The 19,378-nt window shown below is 40.4% G+C and overlaps 1 protein-coding gene across 20 annotated transcripts in view; it reads right to left on the bottom strand.

Moving 5' to 3' along the window:
- Positions 1-19,378, bottom strand: part of SIPA1L1 (signal induced proliferation associated 1 like 1) — a 210,785-nt gene that overhangs the window by 171,100 nt on the left and 20,307 nt on the right. The window lies entirely within an intron of this gene.

The raw sequence follows: 19,378 nt of genomic DNA, 5'->3' as shown, positions 1-19,378 counted from the left end.
GACCAAAGCACAGTAATACACAGAGCACTCTAACTACAGGCAAAGAGCAGCACTAAAAAACAGTCAGGCTAAAACAAGCTCTTAAGCCCAGTAACACAAAGTTTGTAGGAGCTGAACGCGCTAAAAAGCATATTAACTTCACTTGAAAACGAAGTTAACGTTTCATTCCCATTCTTTCCCTGAAAACACACAACAATGCAAATATGCCTCCAAAAACATAAAACCAGGCTTCATCTCAGCAATATTCTGATGAATATTTATCAATTAACACTACATAAAATGAATAATTGGAAGTATCAAACCCCTCCCTGCATGTGAAACCAGTAGAAGACAAATGGTGTATCTTGAGAACAAGGCACTTTGCAGTCTTCCTGAGAAAAGCTCTTGTCACCTCTGCATTAGTAAGATGAGGTGACCGAGGTTGTCCTGCTGTGCCCTACAGAGCTACGGCAGGAATTTATGGGAGAACCTGCTTAAGGCAGAAGAGGAGAGGAAAAACCTAACCAAATCTCACTGCACAAATTCAGATCACAGGCAAGACTTGTTTTGGGCATGCTGAGCTTAGCTGGAGGTATTAATATCCCAAACCACTTGCTCGCAACCAAGGATCCCTCAAGTGAGATCTTATTTAACGTACTGGGGCAAAAGCAACCAGATGGGCCAAGCACGAGCTAACCCAGCATCTTAGACACACAGCACTTGTGCTCCCCTTCCTGCTAAAACTGGGGAAATGAGGAGGGGGAAACTATCTGGCAGTGGGGAAAGCAGGGGGCCATTTCCAATGACACCTCTGTACATACAAGTGCTTTCTCCAGAGGGTTTGAGGAACGCTGCGATGGCATGCATCAACAGGTACGGACATCTTCCTCACCTGCACAAACACCTCAGATGAAGAACTACAGCACAGAGCTAATGAAAGTATCCAGCACCGTAAACCACTTCACATCGTCCTTCCCAGCTTCATAAAAAACTTCTCAAGACAGGCAGAAAGTAGTCTCTAATGAAGTTTTGTACAAACTCTCGTTTTTGCCATTTTATAATGTTTTATGCTTTAAGAAGAACCGCATGCCTAGAATTAATTTACCAGATATTAAACTTAAAATTAAAAGGCAACACCCTTTTCTTTATGGTGACCTGACAAAGAGGGTGAGCGCATTAATAAAACTTCAAAAAACACGTAATAAAGTTTACAACATTTGTTATACGTTAGTTAAGCCCGAGTTATTAAAAGTTAGCTCTGCAGCTGAAGATGCAATACACCAAACTGAGAGTTTAGAAATATTTTACAATAAACCAAAATGCAGTTAAAACCTGAGAAGCACACAAGGGAACAAGAAATGCTTATGCATACAAGCATCTCAGAACGAGCCTGAGCATCGTATCCCTATTTCATTCCTCACTGCTCCTTATCTACTCCCAGGTAGAGAGTGACCCTACCATACAAGTTCCAAACACTCAGCTATGAGTGGGCTCCTACACAGAGGCAAACCTCTTGCTTCCAGTTCCCAAACACACTGTTATGAATATCTGGGGATAAAGTAAGGCGGCCACTGCCCCTCCCCACTAACACAGAGTCGGGATTACACTGGATAGAGCCTTGTCTGTCCCACACCATTCAAAAGACACTTTAATCTCTGCAGCTATATGCCATAGAATCATAGAATATCCGAGTTGGAAGGGACCCACAATGATCATCAAGTCCAACTCTGGCACCGCACAGGTCTGCCCAAAAGTTCAGACCATGTGACTAAGCGCACAGTCCAATCTCTTCTTAAATTCAGACAGGCTTGGTGCAGTGACTGCTTCACTGGGGAGCCTGTTCCAGTGTGCGACCACCCTTTCGGTGAAGAACCTCTTCCTGATGTCTAGCCTAAACTTCCCGTGCCTCAGCTTGACACCGTTCCCACGGGTCCTGTCACTGGTGATAACGGAGAATAGGTCACCTGCCTCTCCGCTCCCCCTCGCGAGGAAGTTGTAGACTGCGATGAGGTCCCCCCTCAGCCTCCTCTTCTCCAGGCTGAACAGGCCCAGTGACCAAGTGACCATGCTAAAGCCTAATCTGGGGCACCGAACTGTGAACTCCTAATGCAACAGCGCATTCCACACTGGTGGCTGAGCACGTTCCACCGTTGGTGGCTTTTTTGAAACAGAGTAAAAACACTTCATGTTCAATAAACTGATTATGAACATCTGCACGATCTTTGCAGTAACACTCATGTCCACACCCTGGAAAATGATTTTTGTCATTTTTATCTAGAAGTCATCCTTATCTTGTCTGTTCCACAGCCTGTGAACGTGCTATTCTGTATCAGCCACAGGATTTGGTTATCTGAAAGGCTGGACAAACCAACTTCGGCAGTTTGAGAAATGTAACTTAAAAAAAAAAAAGAACATTGAGGGAGATTAAGTCAAGTTCCACTTCATAATTAGTCATTTCTATGAACATGTGCTGACATTTTCCAGCATATGGCCATTACTTCTAAAGCAGAAACTGAAATTTTCACGTAAGTTACTTCAGCGAGCTGTTTCCCAGCACTCGTGCTTTCCTCTCCTCCCAGACAGGACTGCGAGACTTCTTGCTAGCCACCCACTTCCACGCGCGGGATAGAGAAACTGGCACAAGACCCAGGACAGTCTTTCGTTCTTACTTGCCAAATCGGCACCCTCGCTGCCTAAAAGAAACCCTACCAAGCAGCCTGATCACCCAACTTTAAAATAAAGAAAAAAGGTTGGAACAGAGAAGGATACACACGCAGCACTGCCACAGCACTGCTGCACCTCCTCGCCCAGGGCCCCTGGGCAGCAGCCTCCCTCGCTGAGCAATACTTGCAAGATTTCAGAAATATTTGCTGACTTCACCTCTTGCTTGCTTCTAGTTTTAGGCCGGTTCTTCTTTCAAACCGACTGCAATAAGGAGCTGCCTGATAACTCACTAACCATCATCGAATCTTTCTATCCGGTGTCTGTGCATAAGCATATTAAATGCAACGGCATTCACAAAAATTACAAGACAATCCACAAATGTAAACAAACACAGGACATCCTTTCCATAAGGAAGCCCAGGAACAAACAAGTTACACAATGCATTTTATAAAAAGCAACGTTTAGCGTTTAGTGAATGCGTAATACAGTCACCTTTTATGAAGGAGTAACAAGCAAAACAAAATACCACGCAGGAATATGAAGGAAATAAAGAACTGAATGCACAGAAAAAGCTGTCTGCCTTTCAAAGGGTGTTATGACTTGGATACAATTCCTTTACATGACTTCTACTTGAACATACTTACTCAAATACACTGCCATCAGCACCAAATTACAGCTCTCCTTCATGCTGATATGCTACTGTACTTGTCACTAGTGCAGGATGAAAAACTTTTAACTTTTTTACTTTAATTATGCAGGCCCTATCAGCCAATACAGGTCTTTAGGTCTTACAATTTTTGTTGTTGTTTTTAAATAAAAAATGCACTGACCTATCGTAGCTCTCCAGTTTCTGCCAATAACGATCAGGTACTGAAAGGAAATTCATTCAACAGCACTGCAGAAAACAGTGAAGTTTTTTGTTTTGTTTTTGTTTTTAAAGGAGAAAATGGAAGGAAGGAAGGGAGTTATTCACAGTTTAGAAGCTTTTCTATAAAGATTTCAGAACAATTAAACTAATTAGGCTTAATTGTCGTATAGTTAGATTATTATACTAAGAAGATATTCAAAAGCAACGTTCTCTGACACCGTGTGCAGTAAAATAATGAAATTTCACTAGTTTAGTGGGACGTGGCCCAACGCCACATCTGTGCCATACGATGCTGTACCTCAACCACACAATCCCAGTCTTCCCCTGGGCCCACACTAGTACATGGCGACTGGCAAAACTGGATCAGCCTGCTGCTCTGGTTGAAAAGCCAAAAAAATCCTAAATGTCAAAAAAAAAGTCTGTGCAGATCCACAAGCTGATCCATTTAGCTGTCTATGAGATAAATCTTTTAACAATACTGCCGCAAAAAAGGTACACGGAATGATCCGGTAGAAAAAGTGCAATGTTAGGTTGCCTCCAACGTGAAGCCTCACCTCATGAATGGGAGGATCCTGTTTTTTACCCTCAGTTGAAACCATAGAGAAACAACACCAATTGCACATGCTGCCGTAGCTGTCTCTTGGACACGTGCATGTTTGGAGAAGGTCTGGAATGTGTCAGTTCTGCAACCTACCACAGAGATCAAAATCTCATTTTCAATACTGGTTTTGAACTTCATTTTAGGACACTCTGCCAAATACGTTTTTTGCTCTGTTTCAGAACCATGTATTTCCACTAGGAAAATGAGAATTTACATCACAAACTACGTAGTAGGAAATAGGGTATTTAATAAAATATCATAGTCTCAGATCTCACAAATCCCACTGCATTAGTGCAGGAACTTACTCAATTTGCTCTTCTCTCCACATTTTGCGCTCACAAGCCATGAGTGCCTGGCACAACCACCACAAAGCTTTGCGTGAAGGAACAAAAGAATTTTAGTATTATTCCCTCTTGAGGCAGCAGATCAAACACTGAACTGCAAAGTATCTGGTAACTCTAAAATTCCACTTAAAGACAGTAGCCAAAGAACTTAACATAAACCCACCAGACAATATTCACTTCGAAAAATCTATCGCTTCTTCCACACACTACTGAAATGCCTAATCTCATTTTTTTTTTGAAAAAAGTTTACCCACAAATTTTGAAATGTTTTGAAAAAGGCTGAATTGTTTAAATGTGAAAAAACATTAAGCAATCTCCGTTGCTTTTCATAATATTTCAGCATTTCTATACTGCAAGACTAAATTACTTATTTATTCATTTTAAGTCACAGGCTCAGTATAGTTTTTTTTCCTTCCACTTTTTGTGGCTAAATCCCGGCATCAAAAAATTTCATCCAAATGGGTGCATTCATGCCGCCAACCCACATATACTTTTTGGCAGGCTGCAAGGAAATTGGTGCTCTTCACTAGGCAGCTCTGTGCTGCACAGTGACTGATGCCAGTAAAATATTACCCCAAAGTGAAGCCCAGGACAGAAAATGTCTGCAAGCATCAGAACCCACGCTACGAAAAATGAATTTTATTTGATGAGTAACTTAAGTCTTCAAAGAGCTTGCAACCCAAAAGAAAAAGAAATGTACAGAGTTTGTATAGCCTCACACTTCAATTTTAACTGGAAAATAACACTAAGGAATGGAGAAAATACAAAAACCACTCGTGGAGAGTAAAAGTAGACTGAAGATTCCAACGCCAGATATTTCTCTCACATGCCTTTATGTAATTACTGCTTTCAGAGCTCTTTGTCTATCCTTTGACATTGGAAACAGATGAGGAATTGTTTCTTGGTCTGAAAGAGAGATTGGTTCTTAAGAAAGGAAAAAACAGCACTGGAGGCCTGTGCTTTAACCTTGTATGCATTTCCCTTACAGAGACATAGCAAGTGATAAAAGTCAACAACCTGAAACCTGGTCCTTCCACGCAGCTCCAAGCCAAACTCACAGCTCAAGCTGTTCAGCCGGGCACCTGGGCTTAGATTTGCATGACCAGATATTATTTTCAGGAACTAATGGACTTGTTTGATTGAGTAGACTCATTAAGCAGAGTACGTAACTTTTATAGGCACAGCATGCAGCAACTCCACTCTGGAGCATCAATACAACAAGCACTTGGAAATACGCACAGACACACACGAAAAATAAATGGTTATGCAGTAGTAATGAAGTAGGAGCTGGTCAGCACATTACCCAAGTTCTCGTGCTATCTTGCATTACTTCTCATTCCTGTTGTCATTTTCCAAAACCAGCCAAAACAAAGGGCATAGTCTTCCTTAATCGAACTGCACCCCTTGAAATTCCCACCTGTTTTTAGACACCTATCAGCTACACGAATTTGAATCAAAGCATTCGGTTCCAAAAGATCTTCTACCCCTGCTCTGCACTGCGAAGTAAAAATATGTTTGCCACACAAAATACAGGGCTGTGTCCCACTTGTGCGTTTCCCACAAAGAGAAGGCAGGCAGAGGAAAGCAAGGCAATAAATAAACGCCCCAAGCATTAATTCATAGTCACCACAGTCACCACCGATCCAGCCTGAGAGCCTCCTGCCTAGCCGCAGTGTCTCAGCATCACGCCCTGTGCAGGCAAAGCAGCACGCGGTACTCAGCTCTGACCTTCCACAGCCACACGGAAGCTGCTTTCGCCTCATGTTTGTTCCCAGATGCTAAACAAGGTCTTCCACTGGTACTCATGCAAAAAATGTCCCTTTTAGTAAGAATGCTGCCTTCTGCTCATTATCCACACAGAGTGCTTGTGAATTTAAAACTTCCTTCTGCAAGCATGCCCATCTCCATGCAATTATGCTGCGGCAACAAGGACCTAAAAGGTCCTCACAACTCAGTTTTAGTTTTGCTAGTATCAGAAAAGAGGTTTTTTTTGAATCATAAGCAGATATTTGTCAGTGCAATGGCAGTTGCTCAGAGGTAGGCTCTTAGCCTCCGGAAAGGAAGAATGGAGTTTTGCAAGACACACAAATGACCTGATGTCTCCTGTATGTGTACACTGTAAAAGAGGTGGGACAGAAGTCAAACCCTTGGGTGTTTTTTTTTCCCCCAACAGTTCAGCAAGACTACTGTCATGTACAGGTGCTATCAGAGCATTCTTTTTTGTAGCATCAGCAATGTATATACAAGACTAATGAAAGCCATTGTACAATTGAAAATAAAAATCACTAACATCATCCAGCTGTTTGCACACAAGAATAAAATGTTTGTAAAATTGTTGTGAAGCTGTTATAGCCATTTTAAAGTTTCAAATAATAATAATAAAATTCCAGATAAGTCTTAAAACTGAAATAACTCAGACCAAAATTCTGATTGCCTGTACTGATTTCAAGTTTCTTAGAGAGAACAAAGAACAGAAATATTTGGTACTATATATCGCTATTCTACATTAGTTGTTCATGGCAAAATTTTGCTTTTAAATCCATCTGATAATGAAATCTTTCCAAAAGTTACAAGTTTTCTGAAAATACTATGTTGTTTTTCTTAAGAAGTCAGGAGCCCTTAGTATCCAGATTATTAAGTGTTATACAGATAACACTGAAATATTAAACAGAACTGCTTCTGATTATCAGTGGAAAAGAGTCACGTATGTCTAGCATGCTTACATTTCTGTGACTTCTATGTAAGTGTTTAGATTTTTATATGACAGCTATTTTGAAAATATTTTAGGAAGAACCAGTATTTTTTGTCTTATCAAATTCCCAATTTCAGATTCTTACAAGCTATCCCTAAAATTTAATGTAGTTTTGGAAAATAAAAATCCTCTGACAAGCTCTAAATGTATGATACTTGATCTTTTGATCTTTCAACTTCACTAGCAAACCACAACTTACAGAAGAAAGTTCAGAAAGAGAATGATTCGTTTAACTTACAACTGGTCAAAAAATACACTGTTCTACACCAGGCAGCCCAAAGAAACTAAATTCCAGCGTGAAACCCCATATAGTCTCACCCACCAAGTTCATATACCTAATGAGGATTAATCTCATTCATAGTTAAAAACATGCATACATTATGCTTATTTATTTCTTGACCATGTCAGGGATGCCTCAGATTACCAGAATCGATTTCAAATTATTTTTATTGCCAAATCCCCTAATTAATCTCTTCATCTCCAAAAAGCTTGCTTAAATTTATTTATTGGCACACAACATTTCACATGCTACAAAAGATCTTTTTGAATATAATTTCAAAAATAGAATTTTGCTTTATTACAGCTCATTACACGCAGTAACATGGTGTACTGAGATAATCCTGCTTCTCTGTTTTTAAAACTCTGTAGAAGCTTAATGGAAATGTAATTACCTACTTACATTAAGCTAATTACAACAAAAAGAAATACATTTAAGTTGTTCTTTTATCAGGAAAGAGGCACTACAAAAACCACAGTTTTAATTATTTTTAATGTAGGTTAGTCATATCAGACTCTTTTGACTTCCTCCTCCAACACCTAACAAGAAATGAACAGCAGAAAGTAGTGTAGCTTTTTACTAAAGGTGTAGGTTACATACTAAAATACTAACAGGGCTTTCCTCAAAACCCATTTTACCTCGAAGCAACTTACAGGTTATGGTAGTTAATTCAGAGATTATTTGCAGTTCCTTATTGTCAGCCTGCAGTTTATTATTGTATCACAAATACATCCTTATGCTATTACCGATCAATAATTACGTTTGGGAGCACAACCAGAGAGAACACTTGTGTATTTTCTCCATCAAGCATTCTCTTGTAACTCTATAAAAGCACCTAGAAATAAAGACTAGATGCTTTGATAGAAAGCACTGTAGCTATTGACCACAAAAAATACCATAATCTTTGGTATTAAAAAGCAATAAGTGTCCTTGTTACTCCCATGATTTGATGCCCAAGAACAGGTCAGAAAGAGAGGATTTTCTCTCTGTGGATTCCACTGTGAAGCTCTAGAAAATATGCTTGGTTTATCTCGCAGTCCTGCAATTTTTCTTCTGCAATACAGAAGAGACTTATCTCAGAAGTCAGGATCACTTCATCAGCTTCATGCTGTATTCGCAATTACTGTTCAAAAGCCAAATGAACTTGCACCTAACATTATCATCCATGAAACACTAATTACATTATGATTGTCATGTGATTTTTCAGAATACCATTCTAGAATTAACAGACAGCAATGCGAGACAGTATCAGAAGCCACTCTGTTCCTGTACTGCTTCACAAGTATTGTATTTGGCATTTTAAAACCCCAGGGCCCAGTCAACGGAGTCTGTTTTTTTAATGTAACCTAGAAGCCTCAGAGAAATGCTTCTAGAGGCAAACAGACTAGAATTATTCTGAGCATTTGCAGTATTTATTCGTTTCAAAGCTTTGTTAAATCAGCTTATTATGCAGTAACCATGAGGAACTGTTTACAGTATATTAGAAACGCACCTTCATAGGTGTAGCAAACACAAGTCAGGGTGTGGTTGCCTCGCAATTGGCAGGGAACATGTGTCTTTCAAATATTTCCAGTTCTACTGTGCCACAGCCTGGGTTTAAGGCAGCATAATACAACAGGTTAAAACGCATTCAGAGTTATCTCATGCTATTGCCATAACTACAAGGTGTGCCTTTTGGCTCTGCTAGAGATACTCTTTATTATTCATCGTGTTTTACTTGCCTCTTCAAAGATGAGCATCATCACTTCTGCACAAGGAGGTATACAGCAAAGCACTCAGATTTTCATGAGGAGATGTCCAACCATTCAGGATTCGCTAAAGAAGATGATGAGCATCCAAAAGTGGTCAATATCACACACCCCAAAAGTTCAAGAATGCACATGGAGCTTTAAGAGAAACTTTCACAGAATCACAGAACGGTTAAGGCTGGAAGGAACCTCTGGAGATCTTCCAGTCCAACCCCCTTTCAGCAAGATCCCTCACCAAAGGGTCTAAAAGAAACCAAATCATCATAGAATGAGATAGAAAAAAATAATATTAAGTGGGAAACAAGCAGAAGCAATAAGATTTCCTAAATAGTGAGCAGGTGAGAAGAAAAGAAGGGAAGAGGACGGTGCACTGATACCAAGGATCTACGCTTGGACCCATACTGGTAAATGCATGCATCACTGGAGGTAAAATGTAAAATGGAAGGAATTGACAGATACATAAACATTTAAATTTATCAAAGCTTTAAAAAAAGAGATTCAGATTCTGTATTAGAAAAGAATCTTTTCTGTAAGTCACTGTGGGCAGCTACAGAAGGTTTTCACAGGAATGGACTGATTGGGAAGTACAATGTTACATGAAATCCAGTGTCAATAAACACACTGAAACACCACAGAGCGGGAAAACTTATCTGAAGTGTCTCTTTACAATATTAAGGGTATGTTTGTTAACCTTCAAGAAAAGGCTCGCAGTCAGTATTCACTGAAATGTACCAACTTTACACCATCAAAAGGGAAGTGAAAGGAACTGGGATATTTTAGAAAGGAAAATTAATCAGAAATCACCACCACATATAAAGTACCACAGTCATTACTGCTCGTAACTCTACTCATATTGCCCAGGCATAGAGGAACTAGAGAAAAAGTGACTAACGATCAGAAGGTATGGTATGGCTTTCATACGGAGAAAAAACGCTGGGAACTCATGGCCTTGGAGGGATAAAGAGAGCTAAAATCACAAACAATGTGAAGAACACAAGGGAAAAAAGTTATCCATGGTATCACATAATGAAAGGATTGGAGAAACCTCAGAAAGATAATCAGTGTTAAAAAAGAAATTTAAGAGTATCTTTTCCCCACAATATATAATATATAATAATAATGACCACTGGACAACATCTAGGCCAAAATTACGGTTTGATTCAAGAAGTGATAGCACAAATACAAGGAAAATCAGGCAGTTTTTAATATAACACCCCAAATCTGTTATCTCCAACTCTGGCAGTTCTGAAGCTAATAAAACACTATAAAAAGAACTGCTTGTAATACACCCATTCTTACATTTTCTTCTCAAATAGAAAAAAAAAAGGAGGAGGAGAATTGTTAGTCAGGGTTTTAGCAGCACTTAAGGCTTAAACTGAACAATCCCCAAAACTGATACATGGAAAACAGCTTTCATTAACAAGAATCTAAACAACTCTCAGATTCTCAAAAGGAGCTTTCTTCTCTCATTTTTTGGTTTATATGCTACTCAGCATGTACTGAATGCTACTAGACCTCTCTCTTATTCATCTTTCTTATAATAAATCAAAGCTTTCTAGCCATCATTTGGGGCTGGGGAAGCGTGGAGCATCACAAGGGTCACAAATGAGTCACCTGAAGGTACTGACTAGTGACCAGAGGTGAATCACACACTTCATTAAGGAGCCCCTACAAAATCTGAAACAACTCTCTCACACTCCTGTATCATCAGGAGATTCATATTAGGTTGAACTCAATGTGCCCTCAAAAAGAAATTGTTTTTAGAATAAAGCTCGAGGTACTGACAAGAAGTTAGATCCTTTTTCATGCATCAGATTTTCAACTGCTCAATGCTTGCATTCAGTCGCTACAATCACCTCTTATTTGTAAAGTAGATAATTTAAGATTATGCAATTGCACTATGACTGCCCCAAAATATTACGTGCTGAAAGCACCGGAGTGTTTACGAACGTAGCCTGCCAAACAACCATTCCATTAAAACCACAACTTAACCACTACTTGAGCTCAACTTGTTCAAACTGGACTGAAATACAGATGTGATGCATTATGTTCATACTAAGTTGCAAAATAAATGCCAGGAAAACAAAAACAACACACCTGTTGGAATGCATTCACAGAAACAATCTGCCCTGCACAGAGCTGGCAGCGACAGCCATGTCACTGTAATATAGTTTGGAAAGATGAGAGAGGAAAAAAAGCAGAACACTAAGTTTCATTACAACACAGAAAATTCATATATACGTCAGACCATTGATGTTGAGGCTTTTTTTTCCTTCTCAGAATTGCACTAAAAAACGAAAGGTATGATGCATCCCAAAAAGGGGGAAAATAAAAAAAAAAGGAAGAGCACCGAAGAGGTCATCTAGAGATTTCAAATACAGCTTAAAATATAACTAGCTCATTCTCATCCAACAGCTGCACACTGTGTAAAGAAAGAGGCTGTTTGCCTCATCCCAGTTTCTAGCGTCCAAAGTGATCACAGCAGCCTCAGTCAACATCCCCAACTGAAGACAGAGGAGGGTATAAGAAAATAAAAGAATTACAGAAGAATTATTGTGACTGCAAATTCTCTCCAAATATGTGACAGCTGCTTCACTATACTTGCAGTGCTGTACTTGCTACAACCTATATTCTGTTTCACAAAGAGCAGCTTTCAACTAATTGCCTTCCTTTTCCAGTTTGATTCACTGCTCTTCAAAGATATGTTTACCAGCTTCTCTGGTCTTTCAGAGAAGACAATGTACAAAGACCCAGAAACACCTAAAGTTGCCACACTATTTTTAGGATGTGGTTTGATGAGCAACCATCTTGCAGCTTCTTGCCTCTCTGCTGCCTTCTCAATTGAGCAAGCCCGTACGAGGGTGGAGGGCAGAGCGCCAGCAAAATGACTCAAGGACTTGTGCCGCGGTGACGTACCTGAGGTCGGCCCAGAAGCAAAAACTATCAGAGAGTGGAAAGCCAGAGCTCCTTCAGTAGTCACCATCAGTGAAAAATGATGGTCATCATGCAAATTTAGGTGTAGATCTGACAAACGAGGCACCTTTGTTCCTTATTGAGAGTACTATGTAAGTTGTGAGTCCCTGTCCAAGGCTGTTTCACAAATCGATTTGGGAGATGTCTCCCCTGATCAAAACCACAAATAATCTTAGGTACTTACATGAGGTTAAGGCTCACAAAAATGAAAAAAAAGTTTACTATCCAACTACACATCTGCTACTTTGAACATACAAAACTTGCTTGCTGCCATTCAAAAAAGATGACCTATCATGCAGTATATTAATGCAGATTATCTCTGTATAGTTTAGGATAGGTGACAATTACCTAAGAAGTGTTGAAAATGCACAAAACTTCTATCAAAACCAGCTCAAATTGCAATTAAAGACGAAGTGCAAATTATTTGAGAAGAATGACACAATTTTGACACAATTCAACGCACTAAAAAGCCTAAGTACTCCTCCAGACAAGGCTCTAAGAAAAAAAGTTATGAAAACTCTGAAACAGTCTTCTAGATTCTAAGCAATGAGAGTAAAGGGGACAAACTCTTGCTAACTTATCTGCAGCTCCACAGTATATCTATAACCATCTCTTCTCAGCCGTCCTCGTAGGAAACACACAAAAATGCACCTGCACTCAGGCAAATTCCTTTCCCCTGCTCCATCGTGTCAAGCACAGAAATTCTTCCTGTTTAAAAGAAATTAAGCCAAATCCATTAGATTTGAGCCAAGGCCAATCCAGAATTCCACTGAAAGAATTACTATTCCCTGAGTAGAAACAGAAGAGCTTTAACGTCTAAAGTCACTGTACTGAGTCAATTTTGCCACAGGATGATCCCTCCTGACCACCAAGACCCTTCCACATACCTACGATGGATTTTTTAACAAGTCACTCTACCTTTTAGTCCATGAACAACATAGAGCTCTCAAGAACAAAAGGTCAGAAACTGTAACAGGAAACACCTACGGCTTTGCAGTAAAAGAAATCACAAGAAATAACACAGAATATCCAGACATGGTCTAACTGTACTCTGCAGAAGCCATCTTCAAAAGCAACAGACGGCTTCTTTCGCAACCCACTTCTGCTGTTCAAGCTTCTTCACAATGTGAGCTATTGCTGGATGCCACAAAATTTATCAGCCAAAACTTTATTACCTGACAGGAAAAAAAAGCTTTTCAAATTCAAATATACTTCTATTTTCCCTCACCTAACTTTGTATTCCGCCACCATAGACCTGTACTGTGGGAAGCACTTCAGCGTGCCCACCAGCGCTGCCCAGACTGAAGCATTCAGAACAATGACACTTCACCTTATGCTGGAAGGGAGAAAGACTGGATTTGCCTGCTGGCTTTACCCTTCATCATTTCCTTTGTTCCTTCCACTTGCGCACCAGGAGGTCACACATTCACTATTACAGTACCAAAATATTCACAAAAGAAAGGTTTATGCAAGTTACATGAATTCTTATCGCGCTCATCAATTCTTCCAGACAGATGCAGGCTCACAGAAATATTCCGTTTCATTCCTGTCAGTCAACATCTGGTCAAGTCCAAAGAAAAGTTTTTCACCTAAAATATATCAAAAAGATAGAGATTTGATTTTTGGGGATGTGTTGCAACAACGGCATGACAAAAATAATCTAAACACGTTCTCTTCTTTTGTAATAAACCTTATCAAGAATGTTTCAGTCACAGCTGTACGGATATAAGCAATTCACCCCGCGTACCACAGAGTGAACCGTGAAACTGAATGTGCCGACATGGCAAGTTCAATTATGGATGCATCGTATGCTTCAATATTCCTTTAGGTATACAAAAGGAATCAATTTGTGCAATTTGCTTAAAACACAAACAGCCCTTTTGGCAAGATCATCCGTTAGCTGAACAATCAGTCTGAACACCTGCCTGCCGAAAACATCAGCCATTCATATCCGCAACGGGAGCGGCACGTTCAACACGCACCGAACAACACGGCTCTGCACCGCTCGGTTCTGCTAAAGCAGCAGATATCTTAAGGTGGCTGTAGAAGAACTTGATGGATCCGTATGATTATTACCAGAAATAACCAGTGGGTTGCATAAAATAGATATTGCAGTGTCAGTTTTTGCTTTGCCCTCTTGCGGGTTGGAGTTACGGTTTACCTCTCAGTTGATGTGCTGAGCAATGCAGCCACCCTACAAAACTGCATGCCTTTGGTAGCCTTTTTCCTTAATAAGGATGGGTCTCAACCCAAAGACAACCAGGTACAGGTCTGGGCTTCAACAGCAGCACATCCCCGCTGCCCATTCATGTTTCTCTTCTTCCAGTGGCCATCAGCCGATGGCTCAGTTAATTCTGCTTGATTTACTGCCTTACTGTGGACTCACATTCACAACACAGAATTAAGCTTTTACCAGCAGCCTCCATGTTATGTACTAAAAAAACACAAAAAGCCAGACCAATCAGTTTCATACATGGCGTCCAGGGAAGACATTCAGTTCAGTCTGGGCTGAGACATCCCTTTTTGGGGGAGAAAAAGCAGAGCTTTTCCAATGCTCCTGCAGCCCTGAGAGTTCACATTTGCTAGATCATAGCTCTGTTTCTTCTTAGTCCTTAGCAAATTCAAAGAAATATTCGCCTTGGCTGCAGTTGCTTTACAGCAGCTTTAGTTTCCATAATTAAACCTGAACTGGGTACATACTGAAATGCAAGTACAGCCAGTGAAATCTCCAGATCCAACCTTCGCAGCTAAAGCAAAAACAAGCCAACTTACTAACCCACATATTCCAGTCAAGGCACATACCAAATGTTTATGTAGTGCAGGCCACTGTCCTAGAAGAGAGCTGCAGAAAGCTCTTTCACAGTAATTCCTGCACATATGCAAGCCTGCCTCCCAGCCCAGGGGCTGGCTTAGGATACAAATCTCAAATATTTCTGTCCGTTCTAATATTTTGCCACTAAGAATATCCAGTTTTAACAAAAAAAAAGTTTAATAATGCACTTAGTGGTGAGGAAAGAAAAATTAATTCAGGTTTACCACACTGCAATTTTCTTCAGCTTCTTATCTGTCTTACTAGACATCCCATATGTAGGAGAGTTCACACAGAGGAAACTCCTCAAGTCTGAAATGAGAACATCTTTTTATTTCCTATCCTCTGATTTTCATCTTCCAATCCCTCAGCCCTCAAAACACAAAGACCATTCTGAAGTCCAGCACACCAGATCTTCACCAAGAAAGAATAATGCCTCAAATAATGCAGCTTCCAATATAAAAGCTTCACATTTCACATAAATTAACAAAGAATTCCCACTCTAAAATGCTCCATTGCTTTCTCCAGAAATGCTCACAAATTACATACATAAATCAAAAAGTAAGCTGCTGCAAGTTTAGTGAGGTTTTTTTTTCGTTGATCCACATCTATGATAATATTATTTCAACAGTAAGGTTAGGAATCTGAGCAAAGATGTAACCCATTTAAAAAAAATCAAAAGACGCCACCATTTGCCAAACCAATATCTTAACTGATAATCTTTGTTTACAAGCAGTGTTCTTTTAGAAGTTTCCATAAAAAAAAAAACATTTAATAGTTTCAAATTTCTTTTAAAAGTTTGTAATCACGAATACACTGAGTGATCTTTTTTTCTTCAGATGACATGAAAATGGCAAAGGAAAAACAGTGCCCATGTATGGAAATGAACTGGGAGAATAAAGCAGACATGCACAACATTTAAAAAAAACCTGAACAAAGCTTTAAGTGCAGTTTTAACACAGACAGTCTCATGAACAGTGCACACTTACACAAGTTGCTCTAAAAGAATAAATCACAGTTTAGAAAGTTCACATCTGTAATTACAGAGTAAGCTGCAGGTGCACAGAAAATAATTTTCTTCTGTACAGGTTGTTAAGAAGAACTTCGTGATGGAAATGAAATAAACGGCCAAAGGTAGAAAACAGGAGTTAGTTGAAATTCCACATGACAACCCACTTAATTTCATGACAGACAAAAAGAATAATTTAAATAATCGAAGAAGCATGAAGCCACTCAAATACACGCCGTTTACATTTTTATCTCCTCTGTGTCTGCTGATGTATTTAGCGGAAAAAGGTAACGTTAGCAAGATAGCAAGAGTGGCTCAATTAGACAAAATTACCCCCAGATAAAACTTTCCCTATGATGTGGAAGGCAAAACTGCTGTGACAAGCATGGGCTACACGCTGGTTTGTCCTCGTGTCCTGAAACACTGCACATCATCTTAGAAAGGAAGGTCCCGATGGGTCCAACCATGGCACAAGCAATGTTGTGTGGACCCCAGCAAGTTTTTGCAAAAGAAGTTAGTCTTCAGCAAAAAAGCAAGGTTGGATAATTGGAAACCTTACCATAGGAGAGGTCTGAATCAGAGCCTAAGCCCAGGGTCTGCATTCTGCACCAGCTTGTGTCCGCACCAAGACAGCTTCCATTACTTCTAGCTCCTGCTCTGAGGCTTGCGCCCGTTGCCTGCCAAACGTCACACACAGCGTGGCAAGAGACACGAGCAGCAAGGACAAAGCGTCTTTTCTCGCTGGCTCACATGGAATATCGAGCCACCCAGGACAAACATACACTCCCTGTCTCTTCTCCGCTGCCCCCACCACCACTTCACGCCCCTATTCACGATTTCTGAGAATGGCTGCTTTCATATTTCTTCCACAAGCATTCATTCTTGTACGAGTTTTATTGATTTCTAATGGCTACACATTAAAATATGGATCCTTGCATGCAGCTCAAACAAATGGTAATTTATAAATTGAAAGCTGATATTAAGATACTAAGAATAAAGCGGGCAGAAAATCACGTTTTCCACTGAAAGTCAGACAACCACAATGGTTTGTTTCATGGTTGGGTTGAAGAAACAACAATACGAACCAACATAATATGCCACATAAAGCAAAATACATCAGTAGAATAACTAAAATGATGTGCAACTACCCAGTTCAATTTAGAAGGAAAAAAATTCAAAGAGCAGTGAAACATATTGATTAAGTCTGCAGCTGTGTGAAACAAGTCTGGCTACAAATTAGAAAGTCTCCTTCAAGCTAGACAACATAAATAATCCTTTCTGGAAACAGCGATAAGGTAAAACTGATTCAATCAAAGGTTCCTCATGCATCGAGGAATAAAAATAGAAATTTCTGAAAGCACATCTCAAACTGTAGGTAAGATTAAGTCACAACATTAGCCTTGCAGCACTCATCAGTGCCGTCTGAGCCTAAGAAGTGACATTCACCTTTATTCAGCGTTCCTGAGACCTCAGCTGAACCAGCACGCCCAGTTTTCGCCAGACAGCAGCAGGAAGACACCCTGATGCAATCCAGCAGACACCAGAAAGAGGACGGGGGCTGAAGCAGGCGATGAACACGGGCGGGCTGGGGCACCTGGGGCTGTTGCTCTGGAGAAGGCTCAGCTGGACCCCCGTCCTTGCTCCAGAGGTGCCTTCCAACCGAGGCCATTCTGCGATTCTGTACCATCCACATGACTACAGTGCAAGAGACACAGATCTGCCAAATCCTTGCTGTGTGTGGAATGAGTGAGGTTTCCAGAACCACCTGCATTCACGTTATCATACTTGATACAAAGCAACCATCACATAAAAATAAATAGTAAATTTTGCAGTAATTCTGAGTGCTTAAGCTACCATTAGAAGTGTGGTAAAGAGAGGAATACACAGCAAGGCCCACAAAACATCAGTTTCCCTGAAGTCCAGTTCAGGCTGTGGCACTGAGCTTTTCTGGAGGTGTGGTGATGCAGCAGTACGCTGCCTTCTGTGCATTCCTCCCCCTCATTGCCATAGGAAAACATACTGCATTTCCAGAAAAGAGAAGAACAGACCTCCAGCAGACTCTGACTCACACATATGCAGGAAAACTAGTTTGTCAAAAGTAAGTTTCACATCTAAGGTGCACATGTGTCAACCTTCTGCAGAGACGGGATGCTTCTGTGCCCGCCTGCAGAAGGACAATGCCACCACTTCCTGCACGCCAGCAAAACACCACTGATAGGAACGATGTTCTCTGAAAGCTTTCAGAAAACGTAACACACTAGCTAAGCATGATATCAGACCGCTAGGCCAGAAAGTGAATTTGTCCTGCTGTTCTTTAAATACCTAACAGAGATCCACTGAATAGCTCTAGCTTACAGTCGTTATGTGGCCCACACACAGAACAGAAATCGAACAATGAAACAATTTCTTAGCAGCATCCTGGAGATTCTTTTCTCTTGGCTTCTGGCAAGCACTGTGCTCAGTGTTCGGAAGTACAACCGCAACACGTTAGATATTAGAAACATCTTGTCAACGTTAAAAAAGCTGTAAGGGTGACTGAACACTGAAACGGGTCACCCAGAGCGACTGCGGAGTTTCCATCCTCAGAGATGTTCAAAACCCAACCAGACAGCGTCCCGACCCTGCTTGGAGCAGCCAGCTGTGACTGAGGATGTCCAGAGGTTCCCAAGAACCAAGAGAACAGAACTGCTGGGTAACTGCACCTGCAGGGTCAGGGGAGGTAGGCCTCCAGAGGAACGTGAGGGTTTGTATACTCACATCCACCTGCAGAATCTGAGCTGTATCTGCACAGCGTTTCGCTCATTTGTACGATGCCTCTAGACATGATCACAGCATAAATGTAAGTGAAGCTACTGACATCCAACAATCACACCAAGGTAAGGCTCTTCAGCTTGTAGAAACTCAACAGAAGACACTCCTGTTTCATTGCACATGGAAGAAAAAAAAACACTAGAAAAATCTCTCCCTCTTCCCAAACCTAGCTGATAAATGCCATATAGAAAACATGAAAATCTAAACAGAATTCCCAAGAAAGCAATTGGAAAGTTTAAAAGCCGTGTCCTTAACAAACACTTGGTGAGAAATTTGCCAGTGTTGTGAAAACATTTGAAACTCCTCACCCAGAACTTTTTGACACTGTCCTTGGAGCCTTTCTTTAGCACCCATGACACTATCATGAAGCTCAGCGTCTCCTATTCTGCTGGAAACAATCCTCAGATGCTGAGAGAAAATTTTGAGTAGAGCAAAACCAGACAAAAAGACAGCATCTAGTCACAACCCTAGACAAGTACGTTTCTCCCTTTTCCAAATGATTTTAAAGAAAGGTCAAAAGACTTTTAAAGATAAGACCAATTC

The sequence above is a fragment of the Anser cygnoides genome, chromosome 5 (assembly GCF_040182565.1).
Source record: "Anser cygnoides isolate HZ-2024a breed goose chromosome 5, Taihu_goose_T2T_genome, whole genome shotgun sequence".
NCBI lineage: Eukaryota > Metazoa > Chordata > Aves > Anseriformes > Anatidae > Anser > Anser cygnoides.
This window is presented reverse-complemented; position numbering and strand designations above follow the sequence as displayed.